General features: G+C 43.2%; 1 protein-coding gene across 1 annotated transcript in view; it reads right to left on the reverse strand.

Moving 5' to 3' along the window:
* Positions 1-22,200, reverse strand: part of ldah (lipid droplet associated hydrolase) — a 63,022-nt gene that overhangs the window by 20,987 nt on the left and 19,835 nt on the right. The gene's annotated exons all lie outside the window — the stretch shown is intronic.

The following is a 22,200-nucleotide window of genomic DNA, read 5'->3' on the forward strand; positions in this document are numbered from 1 at the left end:
CGCCACAGGAATGGAAAACCCAGAGTTACCTCTGCTGCAGAGGACAAGTTCATTAGAGTTACCAGCCTCAGAAATTGCAGCCCAAATAAATGCTTCACAGACTTCAAGTAACAGACATCTCAACATCAACTGTTCAGAGGAGACTGTGTGAATCAGGCCTTCATGGTCGAGTTGCTGCAAAGACACCACTGCTAAAGGACACCAAGAAGAAGAAGAGACATGCTTGGTCCAAGAAACACGAGCAATGGACATTAGACCGGTGGAAATTTGTCCTTTGGTCTGGAGTCCAAATTGGAGATTTTTGGTTCAAACCGCTGTGTCTTTTTGAGACGCGGTGTGGGTGAACGGATGATGTCCGCATGTGTAGTTCCCACCGTAAAGCATGGAGGAGGAGGTGTTATGGTGTGGGAGGTGTGGGAGGAGGTGTTGCTGGTGACACTGTCTGTGATTTATTTAGAATTCAAGGCACACTTAACCAGCATGGCTACCACAGCATTCTGAAGCGATACGCCATCCCATCTGGTTTGGGCTTAGTGGGACTATCATTTGTTTTTCAACAGGACAATGACCAAACACACCTCCAGGCTGTGTAAGGGCTATTTTACCAAGAAGGAGAGTGATGGAGTGCTGCATCAGATGACCTGGCCTCCACAATCCCCCGACCTCAAGCCAATTGATATGGTTTGGGATGAGTCCGACCGCAGAGTGAAGGACAAGCAGCCAACAAGTGCTCAGCATATGTGGCAACTCCTTCAAGACTGTTGGAAAAGCATTGCAGGTGAAGCTGGTTGAGAGAATGCCAAGAGTGTGCAAAGCTTTCATCAAGGCAAAGGGTGGCTACTTTTTTGCTTACTACATGATTCCATATGTGTTATTTCATAGTTTTGATGTCTTCACTATTATTATACAATGTAGAAAATAGTAAAAATATAGAAAAACCCTTGAATGAGTAGGTGTGTCCAACATTTTGACTGGTACAGTATATACACTACTGGTCAAAAGTTTTAGAACACCTACTCATTCAAGGGTTTTCTTTTTTTTAACTATTTTGACCGGTAGTGTATATATATATATTTTCAAATCTGCCTAAACCTATTGGCAACTGAAACAATTTGCTTCATTCTTAATAGGAAAATACTATAAAAAAATACTATTAAATAACAGGATAAAAGGAATCTACATACCCCTTCAATGTTAGTTTTTTAGAAAATGTATAAGGCTTTATTCCCACCCTGTTCGTCCTAGGCTACAACTGAATACATTATTAGGCATGAGTAAAAGCAGGCATCTGATGTAGAAATGTACACCTTGAATCTTTCGATTGCCATGAATATTTGATCTTGTATTGCAACATCTGTGACATTCAACCAAAAATATGGACGGGTGGGGTTCTTTATGCCTGAGGTTATGAATATGTTTTATTATAGCAAAGCTTGTGGCAATTGTATGGCAGCATAATATGAGTGGTACCTCTTCTCTGGTGTCATCTACGAAAACGGTGGCTGTACTGCTCTCACTCGCTGTCGCAGCCGAAGCTGGAGGGGACATTGTGGTACCGATAGCAGTAAGGCGTGGCTTTGCGAATTGAGCTTACTTAGATTGCTTGCTCTGACGTTGAGATAGTCGCTTGTGTCTATCCAGTTTCCTTTGGTAATTTTGCTCAGCATATGTGGCAACTCCTTCAAGACTTTTGGAAAAGCATTCCAGGTGAAGCTGGTTGAGAGAATGCCAAGAGTGTGCAAAGCTGTCATCAAGGCAAAGGGTGGCTATTTGAAGAATCTCAAATATAAAATATATTTTGATTTGTTTAACACTTTATTGGTTACTACATGATTCCATATTTGTTATTTCATAGTTTTGATGTCTTCACTATTATTCTACAACGTAAAAAATAGTGAAAACAAAGAAAAACCATTGAATGAGTAGGTGTGTCCAACATTTTGACTGGTACTGTATATGCATTGTTTACTATTTTGATTTCTTTAAAACAATGTAATTGTTGGACTTCAGGTGTTTGACGTAATTGATGGGTGTCTAGGTGCATTCTTGTCAAATAAATATTCTTATTCATGATTATGGATACATTCTGCAATGAGTTAATCTGGCTTTGAATCTGCAACAGAACATGTCAACACGTTAGTTCTGAATTGCTTTAATACAGCAGTGCATTCTGACACCATTAATTTAAATAGACTTCACCTTGTTCATATAGTTGGCAGAAATTATAAGGGATTAAATATAGACCTCCACTGGCTGAAGGAGAAGAGGATCTGGTAAAATAAGGGTATGTTGCTAATATCATCTAGGTAAGTAGCTAGCTAGCTATTTAGCTTCTTTAATAAAAACTAGCCTAGTATTCATGGCACATTATAAATATATTGACTGCTACTAGCATAGTATTCTGTACAAGACACAAGACCAAATGCATAAATAAGACAACAAATATTAGTTAAATAAAATGTGGAACAGTAAATTAAAATGTTCAATATATATTTCGTTTTAGATCAAGATAGAAAGTAGCCAGCTAGCTGACAGCAAAGGTGTCAGCTAGAGATGGTGTGCAGGAGGTTGCAGGGATTTGTAGTCTTGCATGATGTCTACTTTGATGCTAATTAGCATTTTAGAATCTGAAAGTAAATAGAGCCGAATATATTGATAAAAGTCACCTTGTCCGAGAGAGATTTACAAAGTTATCAAAACGTCTCACCAGGGTAAGTTTACACGAAACACAGCCCTTATTTGAAGTGCTTCTAAAATCCACAATGGATCAAATGAATGGTGAAAAAACAATTGGAACCATTTCAGTGTTTGACCGCTAAGTTTTATGGGTATTATGACGCGTACACTGTGGGGCTCAATTAGAGGCTCTCCCTTTTAAAACAATCAATGATGCTTCATCATTAATCTTCCAATTTCATGGCCCGCTTTGGCAACACTTGAACATTACGTAACAATGTAGCCTTGTAACTATAGATTAATGGAGATGTTGAAAGATACCAATATGTGGTAGTGTGAGTGTGAGCGTGAGAGAAAATGTAGTATGTTTGAGAGCAAAAGAGAGACAGAGAGAAAGAGGGTGCACAGAGAGACACAGGTGAGCTTTGATGTGTAAAGCGGTGGTTTTGATGGGAAGCAGCTCCTCTTCCAGAGGAACAGAGGAATGTTCTAAAGAATGCAGAAAGAAGAGGCTGGTGCTTAAACACGGAACAAACTGCAGAGGCTCAGACACACACACCCTAATGAAAGAATAATACTAACTAACCAATATAATAACTAATAACAAACACAAATGAAACACACCCAGACAACCAAACGTGCACAGACAAACACTTTATTCTTCTGTCTATTCCTCTCCCTCTAACACATCTACAGTGCCTTCAGAAAGTATTCATACCCCTTGACTTATTCCACATTTTGTTGTGTTACAGCCTGAATTCAAAATGGATTCCATGTATTATTACTCTCACCCATCTACACACAATACCCCATAATGACAAAGTGAAAACATGTTTTTAGAAATATTTGCTAATTTATTGAAAATGAAATACAGAAATATCTCATTTACATAAGTATTCACAACCCTGAGTCAATACATGTTAAAATCACTTTTAGCAGCAACTACAGCTGTGAGTATTTCTGAGTAAGTCGCTAAGAGCTTTGCACACCTGGATTGTACAATATTATTATTTTTAAAAGCTCTTCAAGCTCTGTCAAGTTGGTTGTTCATCAGATTTTCAAGCCGATTTAAGTCAAAACTGTAACTAGGCCACTCAGGAACATTCAATGTCATCTTGGTAAGCAACTCCAGTGTATATTTGGTCTTGTCTTTTAGGTTATTGTTTTGCTGAAAGGTGAATTTGGAAAGCAGACTGAACCAGGTTTTCCTTTAGGATTTTGCCTGTGCTTAGCTCTATTCCGTTTATTTTTATCCTAAAAAACTCCCTAGTCGTTGCCGATGACAAGCATACCCATAACATGATGCAGTCACCACCATGCTTGAAAATATGAAGAGTGGTACTCAGTGATGTGTTGTGTTGAATTTGCCCAAAACATAACCCTTTGTATTCAGGACATAAAGTTCATTTCTTTGCCACATTTGTTGCAGTTTTACTTAAGTGCCTTATTGCAATCAGGATGTATCTTTTGGAATATTTGTTATTCTTTACAGGCTTCCTTCTTTCACTCTGTCATTTAGGTTAGTATTGTGGAGTAACTACAATGCTGTTGATCCATCCTCAGTTTTCTCCTATCACAGCCATTAAACTCTGTAACTGTTTTATAGTCACCATTGGCCTCATGTAGGGCTGTTACAGTGACCGTATTACCGCCACACCGGCGGTCACGAGTCATGATGGCAGTCAAATTCCAGGTGACCGTTTAGTCACGATAATTAGGCTTCTCCAAGCTCTGATGCTCATTATACCAAACTTGCTAACTGCCTGGTACTCAGCACTTTATTGTCCCTCTAATCACTCTGACATCAATGCAAATGTGATTGAAAATCAAACACTTCATGAGAGCCCATGAGCTCATGTTGTGCAACATTTCTATAGGCTATGCAATTGTGTGAGAAAACAGAGCGATGGCCTCTATTAAAAAGAGGAGGATCCCATCAGCTTTCTATAGCCTAGGCCTACTATATTTATTTCTCTACTTTCCTAATATTAAGCACATTGCTTCTCTTTACAACAGGAGAATAGACTACCTGGCTGGCATGAAAATGAACCACGGGAAAAGTGTCCTCCATTTGCTATTGAAGTGAATAGATTACATGTATTTTTTTCTGCTGCCCCTGTTTTGAGACAGGTGCATGATAATGGTCTATTCTAAATCAAAACAAATGTCACACATATATTATTTAGTATACAGTACCAGTAAAAAGGTTGGACAAACCTAAGTGTTTTTCTTTATTTTTACTATTTTCTACATTGTAGAATAATAGTGAAGACACTATGAAATAACACATATGGAATCATGTAGTAACCAAAAAAGTATTAAACAAATCAAAATATATTTAATATTTGAGATTCTTCAAATAGCCACCCTTTGCCTTGATGACAGCTTTGCAAACTCTTGGCATTCTCTCAACCAGCTTCACCTGGAATGCTTTTCCAACAGTCTTGAAGGAGTTGCCACATAGGCTTAGCACTTGTTGGCTGCTTTCCCTTCACTCTGCGGTCCAGCTCACCCCAAACAATCTCAATTGGGTTGAGGTCTGGTGATTGTGGAGGCCAGGTCATCTGATGCAGCACTCCATCACTCTCCTTCTTGGTAAAATAGCCCTTACACAGCCTGGAGGTGTGTTGGGTCATTGTCCTGTTGAAAAACAAATGATAGTCCCACTAAGCCCAAACCAGATGGGATGGCGTATCGCTGCAGAATGCTGTGGTAGCCATGCCGGTTAAGAGTGTCTTGAATTCTAAATAAATCACAGACAGTGTCACCAGCAAAGCACCCCCACACCCCCACACCATAACACCCCCTCCTCCATGCTGTCATCAAGGCAAAGGGTGGCTATTTGAAGAATCTCAAATATAAAATATATTTTGATTTGTTTAACACTTTTTTGGCTACTACATGATTCCATATGTGTTATTTCATAGTTCTGATGTCTTCACTATTATTCTACAATGTAAAAAATAGTAAAAATAAAGAAAAACCCTTCAATGAGTAGGTGTGTCCAAACTTTTGACTGGTACAGTATACAGGTAAGAGTCTAGCTACATTTTCAGATATTATGGTGCTTGCAAGACAACTGGGAACTCTGAAAATACGAGGTCAAATCATGACGTCAGTGACCTTCAGGTCGGAAAGTGGGAGCTCTATAAAGAGGCCCGAGTTCCCGAGTTGGAATTCCGAGTTAGATGACCGTTCAAAAAATGTTATCCCAGTCGGAGCTCATTTTCTTCAGAGTTCCCAATTGTCTGTTAGCTAGCTAGCTAAGGTTAGCTGGTTGGGTGGCTAGCTAACGTTACGTGTATGAGCTGTGTAGTGAAATTATTCTTATCTCAGAAAGCCATTTGCATTGCTAGTTATAGCCTAATGTTAACTAGCTAGCTAACATTGAACATAGTTGGTTAGCTTTAGCTATCTGCAGATTCATGCATGGTGCATGTTTACTACATGACCAAAAGTATGTGGACACCTGCTCGTCGAACATCTCATTCCAAAATCATGGGCATTAATTTGCTGCTATAACAGCCTCCACTCTTCTGGGAAGGCTTTCCACTAGATGTTGGAACATTGCTGCGGGGACTTGCTTCCTTTCAGCCACAAGAGCATCAGTGAGGTCGGACATTGATGTTGGGAGATTAGGCCTGGCTATCAGTTGGCGTTCCAATTCATCCCAAAGGTGTTAGATGGGGTTAAGGTAAGGGCTCTGTGCAGGCCAGTCAAGTTCTTCCACACCGATCTCGACAAAACCTTTCTGTATGGACCTCACTTTGTGCACAGGGGCATTGACAGGCTGAAACAGGAAAGGGCCTTCCCCAAACTGTTGCCACAAAGTTGGAAGCACAGAAACGTCTAGAATGTCATTGTATGCTGTAGCGTTAAGATTTCCCTTCACTGGAACTAAGGGGCCTAGCCCGAAACATGAAAAACAGCCCCAGACCATTATTCCTCCTACACCAAATTTTACAGTTGGCACTATGCATTTGGGCAGGTAGCGTTCTATTGGCATCCGCAAAACCCAGATTCGTCCGTCGGACTGCCAGATGGTGAAGCCTGATTCATCACTCCAGAGAACGCATTTCCACTGCTCCAGAGTCCAATGGCGACAAGCTTTACACCACTCCAACCGACGCTTGGCATTGCGCATAGTGATCTTATGCTTGTGTGTGGCTGCTCGACCATGGAAACCTATTTCATGAAGCTCCCAACAAACAGTTATTGTGCTGACGTTGCTTCCAGAGGCAGTTTGGAACTCGGTAGTGAGTGTTGCAACCGAGGACAGACAATTTCAGCACTCGGCGGTCCCGTTCTGTGAGCTTGTGTGGCCTACCACTTCGCAGCTGAGCCCTCGTTGCTCCTAGACGTTTCCACTTCACAATAACAGCACTTACAGATGAGCAGGCAGATCTAGCTGGGCAGATATTTGATTAACTGACTTGTTGGAAAGGTGGCATCATATGACGGTGCCACGTTAAAAGTCACTGAGCTCTTCAGTAAGGCCATTGTACTGCAAATGTTTGTCTATGGAGATTGCATGGTAGTGTGCTCAATTTTATACAACGGGTGTGGCTGAAATAGCTGAATCCACTAATTTGAAGGGGTGTCCACATACTTTTGTATATACAGTGTAGTATGGGTTGGGATTATAGGTCTAAACAAAAGACTCCACTATGTAAGTAACCATTTCACTGTACTGTTTACACCTTCTGTATCCTGTGCATGTGACAAATAAACTTTGATTTTACTTGATATAGTGTGTGTTTACCAGAGAACAACATGACCTGCACCAAAGTCAGATTAGGATATACAGTGAGGGAAAAAAGTATTTGATCCCCTGCTGATTTTGTACGTTTGCCCACTGACAAAGAAATGATCAGTCTATAATTTTAATGGTAGGTTTATGTGAACAGTGAGAGACAGAATAACAACAACAAAATCCAGAAAAACGCATGTCAAAAATGTTAGAAATTGATTTGCATTTTAATGAGGGAAATAGGTATTTGACCCCCTGTCAATCAGAAAGATTTCTGGCTCCCAGGTGTCTTTTATACAGGTAACGAGCTGAGATTAGGAGCACACTCTTAAAAGGAGTGCTCCTAATCTCAGCTTGTTACCTGTATAAAAGACACCTGTCCACAGAAGCAATCAATCAATCAGATTCCAAACTCTCCACCATGGCCAAGACCAAAGAGCTCTCCAAGGATGTCAGGGACAGGATTGTAGACCTACACAAGGCTGGAATGGGCTACAAGACCATCGCCAAGCAGCTTGGTGAGAAGGTGACAACAGTTGGTGCGATTATTCCCAAATGGAAGAAACACAAAAGAACTGTCAATCTCCCTCGGCCTGGGGATCCATGCAAGATTTCACCTCGTGGAGTTGCAATGATCATGAGAACGGTAAGGAATCAGCCCAGAACTACACAGGAGGATCTTGTCAATGATCTCAAGGTAGCTGGGACCATAGTCACCAAGAAAACAATTGGTAACACACTATGCCGTGAAGGACTGAAATCCTGCAGCGCCTGCAAGGTCCCCCTGCTCAAGAAAGCACATATACAGGCCCGTCTGAAGTTTGCCAATGAACATCTGAATGATTCAGAGGAGAACTGGGTGAAAATGTTGTGGTCAGATGAGACCAAAATGGAGCTCTTTGGCATCAACTCAACTCGCCGTGTTTGGAGGAGGAGGAATGCTGCCTATGACCCCAAGAACACCATCCCCACCGTCAAACATGGAGGTGGAAACATTATGCTTTGGGGGTGTTTTTCTGCTAAGGGGTCAGGACAACTTCACCGCATCAAAGGGACGATGGACAGCGCCATGTACCGTCAAATCTTGGGTGAGAACCTCCTTCCCTCAGCCAGGGCATTGAAAATGGGTCGTGGATGGGTATTCCAGGATGACAATGACCCAAAACACATGGCCAAGGCAACAAAAGAGTGGCTCAAGAAGAAGCACATTAAGGTCCTGGAGTGGCCTAGCCAGTCTCCAGACCTTAATCCCATAGAAAATCTGTGGAGGGAGCTGAAGGTTCGAGTTGCCAAACGTCAGCCTCGAAACCTTAATGACTTGGAGAATATGTGCAAAGAGGAGTGGGACAAAATCCCTCCTGAGATGTGTACAAACCTGGTGGCCAACTACAAGAAACGTCTGACCTCTGTGATTGCCAACAAGGGTTTTGCCACCAAGTACTAAGTCATGTTTTGCAGAGGGGTCAAATACTTATTTCCCTCATTAAAATGCAAATCAATTTATAACATTTTTGAAATGCGTCTTTCTGGATTTTTTTGTGTGTTATTCTGTCTCTCACTGTTCAAATAAACCTACCATTAAAATTATAGACTGATCATGTCTTTGTCAGTGGGCAAACGTACAAAATCAGCAGGGGATCAAATACCTCACTGTAGGCCGAGGTCTAGATAAAGCTTATTTTTACTACTACTTTCAGCACTTTTACTCTTAATCTTTAATTGTTTACACTACCTTATTTACTCTGTTTAGCACATGGCCTCACACATGACTCCTTAAAGAGATGGGTGGGGTTAAGGCTTAAGAGGGTGTGAACGATGCTGAATGGGTGTAGACAAAGAAGAGCTCTCCAGTAGGTGTACCAAAACATTCATGGGCCATTTTCTCAAAAGTTTATCAACTTTAAAAGCAGAATAACATTTACATTTTTACATTTTAGTCATTTAGCAGACGCTCTTATCCAGAGCGACTTACAGTTAGTGAGTGCATACAATTTCATACTGGCCCCCCGTGAGAATCGAACCCACAACCCTGGCGTTGCAAACGCCATGCTCTACCAACTGAGCTACACGGGACTACTTTCCCATTGTTCCTCAACTGCAGTGTATGATATACACATTTCTAGCTCTGAGTCTCTACTTTTATCCAATGTAAAAAACACCATTAAAAATGTTGCTACATAGGACCGAATCAAGGCGGTGGGTCACAAATGTGGAAAAAGTCAATGGGTGTGAATAATTTCTGAAGGCACTGTACAAAAGCTTCATGTCTTCCCTTCAATTACTGCTTGTTTTCTTAGGGGACACACACGACCGGTCCCTGTGGCCGTGTCAGAAGAGTCCTTGAACCTGGAACAGCATCTGGCTGTGCTGTGCTGTGCTGTGCTGGACAGAGAGGATGGACGAACGGAGTGGACTTAAGATGTCCCAGTGAAAAGGGCTGATTTCTAAAGACCTGAGCTCTAAATGTGACAGAGCAGGAATGTTAATGTTTTACAGATGCACCAGAGCTGCAGCCAACAGGACACGTACATTTCACTTGGGTGTATGTTCAGTCTGTTCTGTGAAATAAAACACGCACGCATGCACACGTACGTACTGTTTACTGAAGTCAACTCCTGAAGTCAAACTCCTGACACAGTGAAACATTTGTAAAGAACACACAAGCTCAGAGAGGTACAGCTTTACCCAGGAACTAAAGAAACCAAATGGTTTTCCGAAATGGGAACAATTTGTCAACGACTAAACCTTCCAACATTAGTTGTTTTATAGATATATTACCTTCCTTTTTTATTGTTGCTGAGCTGAGAAATGAAAGGAGTAGGAAAGAGAGAAGGGAGGTTCACAGGTTCTGGGAACAGCATGGAACGTTGGTCAGGGGCTTTCAGCCCTCCCTAACACACTCTGTAACGAGGTCCGATGGACCGACAGGCCACGCAGTGCCAGTCCAGACCCAGCGCACTGTTCGACAGCAGGTGTTCCTCTGGTCGTAAAACATTGGTGTGCAGGCCACCTGGCCAAGGAGCGTGTGGAGGGCCTTGTGCAGCCCATGTGCAGCCGCTGCTGTTAAGTGACAGAGTGTGGGTTAAGGGCTGCACTAAAGCTCTCCTCGCGTACCTCTCTCGCACCTCATAAGAGAGAAGTAGCCTGGGGACTGCTCAGGCTCCATTGATATGCCCAAACTCCCTGCTATAGGCCTGCTCCGTGAGTTTTCTGACTAGGAAAGAGGAGGGAGCTGGAGACAGGGAAGGATGGAGCTGTCCTTAGGGCTCACTCTCCAGTCTCCATGGCGTATGATGTGCTGTCTACGTGTGTCAGCTGTCTCGGCTGGTAAGTGACATCAGGTGGAAAGTACAGTTATGGAAAGCTGGACCAGAGAACTTATGTGGGGATGACAGGTAGATTTGTGATGGCACACTTATGGTGAAGGTCACCATTTAATGAATAATCCTGATCATAGAGAAAGGTAATGAGAGGTCAACCTTTTTCTTGCTCTATAGAAACGCCTTCATTATCATGATGAAAGACTAAGGCAGATTAAAATGTCTCATAATGTATTTATTTATTTATCATTTGTAGATGTAATATTCCCATCAGGCTGATGGAAATGATCCAGTTTGGAAAACTTGCCAGAGCCCACCCAAGCAGTTCACAAGCCATCAATATTCTACATTACACTATTACACTCCATTACACTATATAGGGAGTGTGCATTGTATATAGAACCTCTAGAGCATGGGGTCAAACATGAGGCTCAGGGGACATTTTAGGCCCCCACTTGTATAAACTGCTTGTTAATGCAGTCAAGGCAATTGCCAGATTATGGGGTTAAGTAAGTAGTAAGTATATAGGCTACATAAGTGTGTAACAATGTAATTTTTTGTTGTCACCAATATGCAGCCCTCCTGAAATGTGGCTTTACAGAAATGGCCACATTGGCAAAATTACTTTAGACACTCCTGCTGTAAGGCACTGAACAGCTACAGAGCTGCATTAATGATACACATATCTCCATTAAAAGGCATTCAAAACCTTTTTATACATGTCCAACCCATGTCTCCAGTCACTCAACGTTTGAGGCGTGGTACAAAACCTTGGCCATTACTCTCTTAGTTTCAGCATCCACCCAAAAACAGTGGCAAAGACTTCATAGGGCTACTATGGTACTGGTGATAACTCAGTCCCATAGGAAAATACGTTTCCATTTCTAACTACCGCCTCACATTTCCATGTGAAAGATGTTCTGAGCCTGGTGGAGATGTAGAGCCTGGCTTTGCGAAGTCAAAATCATGAATAATGGGTGTGATAAAATGTTGCCATTCAACAGAAACAGCTGGGGCAGTTTGAGCACCTTGGAAGAAATGAGACTTTAAGGGCCTCCCAGACCTGACGTCTTTCCAGAGGCTTGTGTTTCGAGGCCTTGTCACCATTTGTCATCACACCATCGTTTCTAGAAGAAATTCAAAAGATACATTTTCCCCAGCATTATATATGTTAACTAATATGTATCATAACATGAGATATCATAACAGTGGCTAATGGCGCTGGAGGAGATGGCTGCTGTTTTATGGGCTCCTAACCATTTGTGCTATTGTGTGTGTTTTTTCGCGTTATTTGTAACTTATTTTGTATATAATGTTTCTGCCACCGTCTCTTATGACCGAAAAGAGCTTCTGGATATCAGGACAGCGATTACTCACCTCGTACTGGACGAATACTTTTTCTTTAACGAGTCGGACGCGAAGGATTTACTTCAGACACCGGACAAGACCCAAATCCCCGTCATTTGCATGAAGAAGAGACGGAGATATAGGGGACGTAGGTCGGGGTGCCTTGTAAGATTCCGACGGCGAGTGGTTAACCCGCCTCTACCTTCCGTACTATTAGCAAACGTGCAATCATTGGATAATAAACTGGATGAGCTCCGATCAAGACTATCCTACCAACGGGACATTAAAAACGGTAAAATCAGAGTCGTGGCTGAACGACGACATGGATAACATACAGCTGGCTGGGTTTTCCGTGCATCGGCAAGATAGAACAGCTGCCTCCGGTAAGATAAGGGTTAGCGGTCTATTTGCCAACCGCTGGTGCACGAAATCTAATATTAAGGAAGTCTCTAGGTTATGCTCGCCTGAGGTAGAGTATCTCATGATAAGCTGTAGACCACACTATTTACCAAGAGAGTTTTCATCTATATTTTTCGTAGCTGTCTATTTACTACCACAAACCGATGCTGGCACTAAGACCGCACTCAACAAGCTGTATACGGCCATAAGCAAACAAGAAAATGCTCATCCAGAGGAAGCGCTCCTAGTGGCCGGGGACTTTAATTCAGGGAAACTTAAATCCATTTAACCTAATTTCTACCAGCATGTTACATGTGCAACCAGAGGGAAGAAAAGTCTAGACCACCTTTATTCAACACACAGAGATGCATACAAAGCTCTCCCTCACCCTCCATTTGGCAAATCTGACCATAACTCTAACCTCCTGATTCCTGCTTACAAGCAAAAACTAAAGCAGGAAGTACCAGTGACTCGCTCAATACGGAAGTGGTTAGATGATGTAGATGCTAAGCTACAGGACTGTTTTGCTAGCACAGACTGGAATATGTTCTGGGATTCTTCCGATGAAGAGTACACCACATCAGTCACCGGCTTCATCAATAAGTGCATCGATGACGTCGTCCCCACAGTGACTGTACGTACATTCCCCAACCAGAAGCCATGGATTACAGGCAACATCCACACTGAGCTAAAGGGTAGCGCTGCCGCTTTCAAGGAGCGGGACTCTAACCCGGACGCTTATAAGAAATCCCGCTATGCCCTCCGACGAACCATCAAACAGGCAAAACGTCAATACAGGACTAAGATTGAATCCTACTACACTGGCTCCGACACTCGTCGGATGTGACAGGGCTTGCAAACTTTTACGAACTACAAAGGGAAGCACAACCGTGAGCTGTCCAGTGACATGAGCCTACCAGACGAGTTAAATGACTTCTATGCGCGTTTCGAGGCAAGCAACACTGAAGCATGCATGAGCGCACCAGCTGTTACGGACGACTGTGTGATCACGCTCGCCGTAGCAGATGTCAGTAAGACCTTTAAACAGCTCAAAATTCCGCAGAGCCATATGGATTACCAGGACGTGTACTCCGAGCATGCGCTGACCAACTGGCAAGTGTCTTAACTGACATTTTCAACCTCTCCCTGACCCGAGTCTGTAATACCAACATGTTTCAAGCAGACCACCATAGTCCCTATGCCAAAGAACACCAAGGTAACCTGCCTAAATGACTACCGACCCGTAGCACTCACGTCTGTAGCCATGAAGTGCTTTGAAAGGCTGGTCATGGCTCACATCAACACCCTTATCCCAGAAACCCTAGACCCACTCCAATTTGCATACCGCCCCAACAGATCCACACTGCCCTTTCCCACCTGGACAAAAGGAACACCTACGTGAGAATGCTATTCATTGACTACAGCTCAGTGTTCAACACCATAGTGCCCTCAAAGCTCCTCACTAAGCTAAGGACCCTGGGACTAAACACCTCCCTCTGCAACTGGATCCTGCACTTCCTGATGGGCCACCCCCAGGTGGTAAGGGTAGGTAACAACACACCTGCCACGCTGATCCTCAACACAGGGGCCCCTCAGGGGTTCGTGCTCAGTCCCCTCCTTTATTCCCTGTTCACCCATGACTGCATGGCCAAGCACGACTCCAACAGCATCATTAAGGTTGCCGACGACTCAACAGTGGTAGGCCTGATCACAGACAATGATGAGACAGCCTATAGGGAGGAGTTGAGAGACCTGACCATGTGGTGCCAGGTTAACAACCTCTCCCTCAATGTGATCAAGACAAAGGAGATGATCGTGGACTACTGGAAAAGGAGGACCGAGCACGCCCCCATTCTCATCGACGGGGATGTAGTGGAGCAAGTTGAGAGCTTCAAGTTCCTTGGTGTCCACATCTCCAACAAACTATTATGGTCTAAACACACCAAGACAGTCGTGAAGAGGGCACGACAACGCCTATTCCCCGTCAGGAGACTGAAAAGATTTGGCATGGGTCCTCAGATCCATCGAGAGCATCCTGATTGGTTGTATCACCACCTGGTATGGCAACTGCTCGGCCTCCGACCGCAAGGCACTACAGAGGGTAGTGTGTAAGGCCCAGTACATCACTGGGGTTGGCCTGCCATCCAGGACCTCTATGCCAGGCGGTGTCAGAGGAAGGCCCTAAAATTTGCCAAAGACTCCAGCCATCCTAGTCATAGACTGTTCTCTCTGCTACTGCACGGCAAGCAGTACCGGAGTGCCAAGTCTAGGTCCAAAAGGCTTCTTAACAGCTTCTACCCCCAAGCCATAAGACTCCCGAACAGCTAATCAAATGGCTACCCGGACTATCTGCATTGACACCCCACACACTTTTACGCTGCTGCTACTCTTTATTATCTATGCATAGTCACTTTACCTCTACCTACATGTACATATTACCTCAATTACCTTGACTAACCTGTGGCCCCGCACATTGACTCCGTACCACTACCCCCTGTATATAGCCTCGTTACTGTTATTTTATTGTTGTTCTTTAATTATTTGTTCTTTTTCTATTTTTTTCCTTTTTTTCCTTCAGTTTATTTTAGTAAATACTTTCTTAACACTTGTTTTTCTTAAAACTGCATTGTTGGTTAAGGGCTTGTAAGTAGGCATTTCACTGTAAGGTCTACACCTGTTGTATTCGGCGCATGTGACAAATACAATTTGATTTGATTTATCACAACTGCTTAGGCTATCACAGGGATTCTCAACCTTAATTTGACTGCTCGTTCACGCGTTTCGGCCTGAACTAAACTAGGCACATTCATGGGAAAGTGTAGGCTACTGGCTGTTGTAATAATATTTATGATATTAGTGGATATTGAGTTGGTGGCAGCTCAATTTTATGTGGCTGTGGTTGGGTCGTGATAGCAGTCTCTCCTTACGGTGGGTTGTGCTGCGGTCCCAATATTATAGTGCCGGGTGCAGGTCGAGGGTACTACTAAACTATATGGAATTGTTTTAAGAAGAATTTTAAGACCCCTTGAAGTATAAGTATATAAGAAATATCAGGAAACATTTCAAAAAATGTTTTACATGTATTTAACCGCTTATTTTTGTCACTAAATATACTTCCATACATTTCTTCAGCTGGTACCGGGGGACCTTCAGATGAGTCTTGTGAGGCCTGTAGGCGTCCTAGAGCAAAACAACCGACATGTACGCATTCACCTTTACACAGAGGGGTCATATTAGAGTGTAGCCCACACTTTTCCGACGCTACAGACAGGACAGAAGTTGGCAGATCGGCTGAACCGACTTCAGACGAGTCCCAAGAAGCTTTTGGGAGAACACTATCGTGTTCGTGAGAGTCTCATCGTTTTTAGGCCAAACCGTTCGGACGTTACAGACAAGTTTGTGAGAAGACCGATTTTCGGCATGTCTCATGGTCTGACAAACACCGCTTTAGCTCTGTCACCTTTCACCACAAATGCGGAAGTGTTACATAGGTGGATGCGGTGGATTGAGACGCATCCAATGCACAAAAAAAATATATCTCTAGTTTAAACGGACCATGGGGGATTTTTTTATTAGGCTAATTAGATGTCCATGGGGGCGCTGACATCAACTTTAGAGGGCTTTAATGCCCCCCTCGCACTGAAGGTTTTCTATAAGCAATGTGGTTAATAACACCATTATTGCTATTCATTATTCACTGTGTATTTATTCCTTGTGTCATAATTTCAATTTTATCTTTAACTCTGCATTGTTGGAAAAGGACCAGTAAGTAAGCAATTCACTGTTAGTCTACACCTGTTGTTTACGAAGCATTAGACAAATACAATTGTATTTTATTTTAGATTTTGAGAGGCTGTAAAATATTAAAAGTTTCTTTAACAGGAAACTCTACACTGCAGTTAGAATTTTTGATTACACGATGGATTTTTTTTCTTTACCTTTTTCATGCCGTCGTTCAAAGCAGGGTGCTAAAAGAGAGAGTGAATGTGGACCAGCGTGATCATCGCCTCAGGTTAGGGCCCAGCACTGAAAATAAAAGGATGTTGCATTTTGTGTGGACCGGAGTATCAACTTCCTCGTAACTGGAGCCTCACTTCACCAGAACTTAGGAATCTTGCCCGTTTTCTGGAAAGGTTTTCTGGAAATGTATGACTTTAGTATTCTGATTCAAGTCATCAGGAAAGGTATTATTAAAGAGGGAAGCAGCAGCTTCCTTCCAATTAGAACAAGTTCCAAATTACAAGTTCGAATTTCCAAGTTCCGGAGGATAATTTTGTGCTTTGGGGACTGGCAGAATGTGACTGGCAGAATGAGTGTTGTATGTGGAGGATGACGGTTGCAGTAGGTATGTCAGATAGGGGGGAGTGAGGCCTAAGAGCGTTTTATAAATAACCATCAACCAGTTGGTCTTGCGCCGGGTATACAGAGATGGACAGTTTACAGAGGAGTATAGAATGCAGTGATGTGTCCTATTAGGAGCATTGGTGGCAAATCTAATGGCCGAATGGTAAAGAACATCTAGCCGCTCGAGAGCACCCTTACCTGCCGATCTATGAATTACGTCTCCGTAATCTAGCATGGGTAGGATGGTCATCTGAATCAGGGTTAGTTTGGCAGCTGGGGTGAAAGAGGAGCGATTACGATAGAGGAAACCAAGTCTAGACTTAACCCTAGCCTGCAGCTTGGATATGTGCTGAGAGAAGGAAAGTGTACTGTCTAGCCATACTCCCAAGTACTTGTATGAGGTGAGGGGGGCATTCTTTGTACCGAACCACATTACCTTTGTTGTGGAGGTGTTCAGAACAAGGTTAAGATACAGAAGAGGAAACTGAAGGCTGTTGGGTCAGTTACCCTGCTTGACAACACATTGCCTCTATAGACTATATGCCATACATATTCTTCCTCTAGACATACAGTGGGGAAAAAACGTATTTAGTCAGCCACCAATTGTGCAAGTTCTCCCACTTAAAAAGATGAGAGAGGCCTGTAATTTTCATCATAGGTACACGTCAACTATGACAGACAAAATGAGGGAAAAAAATCCTGAAAATCACATTGTAGGATTTTTAATGAATTTATTTGCAAATTATGGTGGAAAATAAGTATTTGGTCAATAACAAAAGTTTCTCAATATTTTGTTATATACCCTTTGTTGGCAATGACACAGGTCAAACGTTTTCTGTAAGTCTTCACAAGGTTTTCACACACTGTTGCTGATATTTTGGCCCATTCCTCCATGCAGATCTCCTCTAGAGCAGTGATGTTTTGGGGCTGTCGCTGGGCAACACGGACTTTCAACTCCCTCCAGAGATGGGGTTGAGATCTGGAGACTGGCTAGGCCACTCCAGGACCTTGAAATGCTTCTTACGAAGCCACTCCTTCGTTGCCCGGGCGGTGTGTTTGGGATCATTGTCATGCTGAAAGACCCAGCCACATTTCATCTTCAATGCCCTTGCTGATGGAAGGAGGTTTTCACTCAAAATCTCACGATACATGGCCCCATTCATTTTTTCCTTTACACGGATCAGTCGTCCTGGTCCCTTTGCAGAAAAACAGCCCCAAAGCATGATGTTTCCACCCCCATGCTTCACAGTAGGTATGGTGTTCTTTGGATGCAACTCAGCATTCTTTGTCCTCCAAACACGACGAGTTGAGTTTTTACCAAAAAGTTCTATTTTGGTTTCATCTGACCATATGACATTCTCCCAATCCTCTTCTGGATCATCCAAATGCACTCTAGCAAACTTCAGACGGGCCTGGACATGTACTGGCTTAAGCAGGGGGACACGTCTGGCACTGCAGGATTTGAGTCCCTGGCGGCGTAGTGTGTTACTGATGGTAGGCTTTGTTACTTTGGTCCCAGCTCTCTGCAGGTCATTCACTAGGTCCCCCGTGTGGTTCTGGGATTTTTGCTCACCGTTCTTGTGATCATTTTGACCCCACGGGGTGAGATCTTGCGTGAAGCCCCAGATCGAGGGAGATTATCAGTGGTCTTGTATGTCTTCCATTTCCTAATAATTGCTCCCACAGTTGATTTCTTCAAACCAAGCTGCTTACCTATTGCAGATTCAGTCTTCCCAGCCTGGTGCAGGTCTACAATTTTGTTTCTGGTGTCCTTTGACAGCTCTTTGGTCTTGGCCATAGTGGAGTTTGGAGTGTGACTGTTTGAGGTTGTGGACAGGTGTCTTTTATACTGATAACAAGCTCAAACAGGTGCCATTAATACAGGTAACGAGTGGAGGACAGAGGAGCCTCTTAAAGAAGAAGTTACAGGTCTGTGAGAGCCAGAAATCTTGCTTGTTTGTAGGTGACCAAATACTTATTTTCCACCATAATTTGCAAATAAATTCATTACAAATCCTACAATGTGATTTTCTGGATTTATTTTCCTCAATTTGTCTGTCATAGTTGACGTGTACCTATGATGAAAATTACAGGCCTCTCTCATCTTTTTAAGTGGGAGAACTTGCACAATTGGTGGCTGACTAAATACTTTTTTCCCCCACTGTATACAATCATCACTTTATTTCTCTGCCAATCTGCTTCTGTCTGTCTGGCCTGATAATGAGCTCCTGGAGATTAACATAAACAAGTCAGCAGGGGTTACCAGTGAAATCACTGTTTTGGCATATCATATCCCATGTTTTTCCAAACAGTGCTAAATCACAATCACAACGTAGCCTACTAAAAAGACAGTTTAGTGTAGACAGAATTTAGAATTTATCCTCATACTGTAAGCACACACTCACACAGAACACATAGTATTGATCTATTGCAGTTAATAGCCCACATAAACATAGAGACTGAAATATAAACTCTAGTCCACTGATATGGCCCCTGAACTGCGTGCGACCATTGTTTTCACAGCTTCCAGCACCCCCTGTTGCAGTGGGTTGTGAGGCTACATTCCTGCGGCATATTTCTCCTGACCCCTCAGGCTATCAGCTCTTCATGCCTGCACTCCAGCAGTGTTCCAGCTATCCCCTGCTCCTGCACCCCAGTGTCTGCTTCTGAAGCTTGGGCAACCAAAACCCCAGTAGTATTTGCACAGTAGCATAAACATTAGACATGGGGGCAGGCAGTAAACAAATGCATAAACGTTCAACATGCTGGTTTGAATCTAGCCTTCCCCTGCCATTCAAAGATGGCGTCTCAATATCGTAGTCTCCCACTTAAGACCACTCTTGGCAGCTGTGCTCTTAGTCTTGGCCTTAGACAATGATCTCGGGGGAGACATATGTCAATGTATAGCATAGATCGTTGTCTTCTGACAGGTGGCATCATTCTAACGTGAATCACAGCACTTACTCAGTGATGGGCAGCTAGAAAGCTCCAGCGTAAGCCTCACTCAAGCCACACTCCATTGAACCGAAGTGCCATTGTGGAAACAGTGTGAGGATTTCCATTTCAAATAAGACAGACTTGGCTCCTTGTAGCCTGCTGTGCTGTGCCCAGTGTCAGGATATCACCCTCTCCATTACTAGAACAAGCCTTGTGGTGAAAGGCGGTAGGAAGAGAGAGCTGCCACGCTAAACATATTTTGAGGCAGCTGGTTTCCTTAAAGTCATATTGGATGATCTGATGGCTATCTCGAGCCAACATGGTCTAACCTGTCATTTCACATTAATTGGATTCCAGTTAGAACTGCCAGCCCCAAAGCTGAAAATGATTTAGACTGCTCCTCTGACTCGAGAATCACCAGAGACTCCTTTCTTACGTACTAACTGTATGAGCAAGATGGAAAGCCATCTGTTGTCGAGTCAACGGGAGATGGTGTTTGTGTGTAAATGACAGGTACAGAGATTGAAAAGGGATAGGGTTAAGTGAGTTGGCTTCTAAAGAGCTTTTTGTTTGTCTCAGTTCTCTGTGCCGGTAAGGAGAACCTGATGGTGTTGCCAGTAAGAGCAGACAGATTCTTTAACCAATATACACTGAGTATACCAAACATTAGGAACACCTTCCTAATACTGAGTTGCACCCCCCCTTTTGCCATCAGAACAGCCTCAATTCGTCGGGGCATGGACACTACAAGGTGTCGAAAGCATTCCACAGGGATTCTGGCCCATATTGTCTCCAATGCTTCCCACAGTTGTGTCAAGTTGGCTGGATGTCCTTTGGGTGGTGGACCATTATTGATACACATGGGAAACCCAGCAGCGTTGCAGTTCTTGACACAAACCGGTGCGCCTGGCACCTACTATCATACCCTGTTCAAAGGCATTTAAATGGTTTGTCTTCACCCTTTGAATGGCACACATACATAATCCATGTCTCAATTGTCTCAAGGCTTAAAAATCCTTCTTTAATCTGTCTCCTCTCCTTCATCTACACTGATTGAAGTGGATTTAACAAGTGACATCAATAAGGGATCATAGCTTTCACCTGGATTCACCTGGTCAATCTATGTCATGGAAAGAGCAGGTATTCATAATGTGTTGTATACTCAGTGTATGCTACCTTATACAAACACACATACGTGCATACAGACACAAACAACAACTTCTCTTCAAATTGCGTCAGATGCAAAGCAAAGCTTGTAGTACTGTATGAACATGACGTTAGAAAGACCAGGCCAAACATAAAGCCTAGTCTTCATAATACACCTGGAGAGAACTCAGGGCATAACCCAGACATTCTCATCAGCCCTTCCTCCCAAATCTAATTTTCAGGGGCAGGCAGCGTGCCAGATGCTATGCTCTGGAAGTGCGCTAACTCACCCAGGCTGGTCCCTGCTACAAGCTGAACTCTGACTCCTTTTCTGTCCGTAAGTATACTAAAACCCCCGCCACCGCTTACCTAGGCCTCACCGGTGTCCCAACCCATAAGGCAAGCCATTATTCCAACACAAATACCTGAGACCCAAAGGAACAGGAGTTTCTGATTATCACACATCATACGTTACAGGACATAATCGCTTGTGTTTTCTTCTTGGCAGCCTGCAATCTTCAGTGGGAAAGGAAGTATTTTTCTCCTCATTCTTTCTTCGCCGACAAGAATATGGCAGAGCCGGCTGGACCACAGAATGGGCTGTGCCAAATCTCAGGAGGAGATGCCAGCTTAAGGAGAGAAAAAGAGGGAGAGTGACGCAGCTCAAGGTTGATGCATAAACGTGTAGCCTATTTAAGTGGTCTTGGGGTATTTGGGTAACACTACTTAAAGCCAACTGGTTGTTTACATTTTTAACTTGAGAACACGAGATCCAATAAAAGAACCTGATGGAATTATCTATTTTTATGTACTGAATGTTTTCAGACTAAGCACTTTACGATTCATTCCTTGACTATTACAGATCTGTATATCTATAAAGGCCTACATATCACTAAGCACTATTTGCGTGAGGAAATGTTAAAGATAGCACGATTAAGATTAGACAGAGCAGTTGCCACTGTTTCTACATTTTGGTCTCTACAACACGTAGAACATAGAAAAGAGACCCACAGAGAGGGGGAATTACAGACAAGTAGAGAAACAAGACAAAAACAACCTGTGAAAAGGCCATATTCTCTCTGAAATAAGAGCTGGGGAAAAACAATTATGAAGAGCTTGTCTGAGCGAGAGAGGAATGCCCCCCCCAGAAAAAAAAGACGAGTTCTTCTCCTCTTGTTATTCAATCCGTAAACGAGCGGAGTGGGAAGGTTACACGGGGAGTCCCATCTCAGCCTAGGATGTTTTCACAGGCCGTCTCTAACATGCACCTCTCCCATGCTG

This window comes from Coregonus clupeaformis, chromosome 25 (genome assembly GCF_020615455.1).
Source record: "Coregonus clupeaformis isolate EN_2021a chromosome 25, ASM2061545v1, whole genome shotgun sequence".
Taxonomy (NCBI): Eukaryota; Metazoa; Chordata; class Actinopteri; order Salmoniformes; family Salmonidae; genus Coregonus; species Coregonus clupeaformis.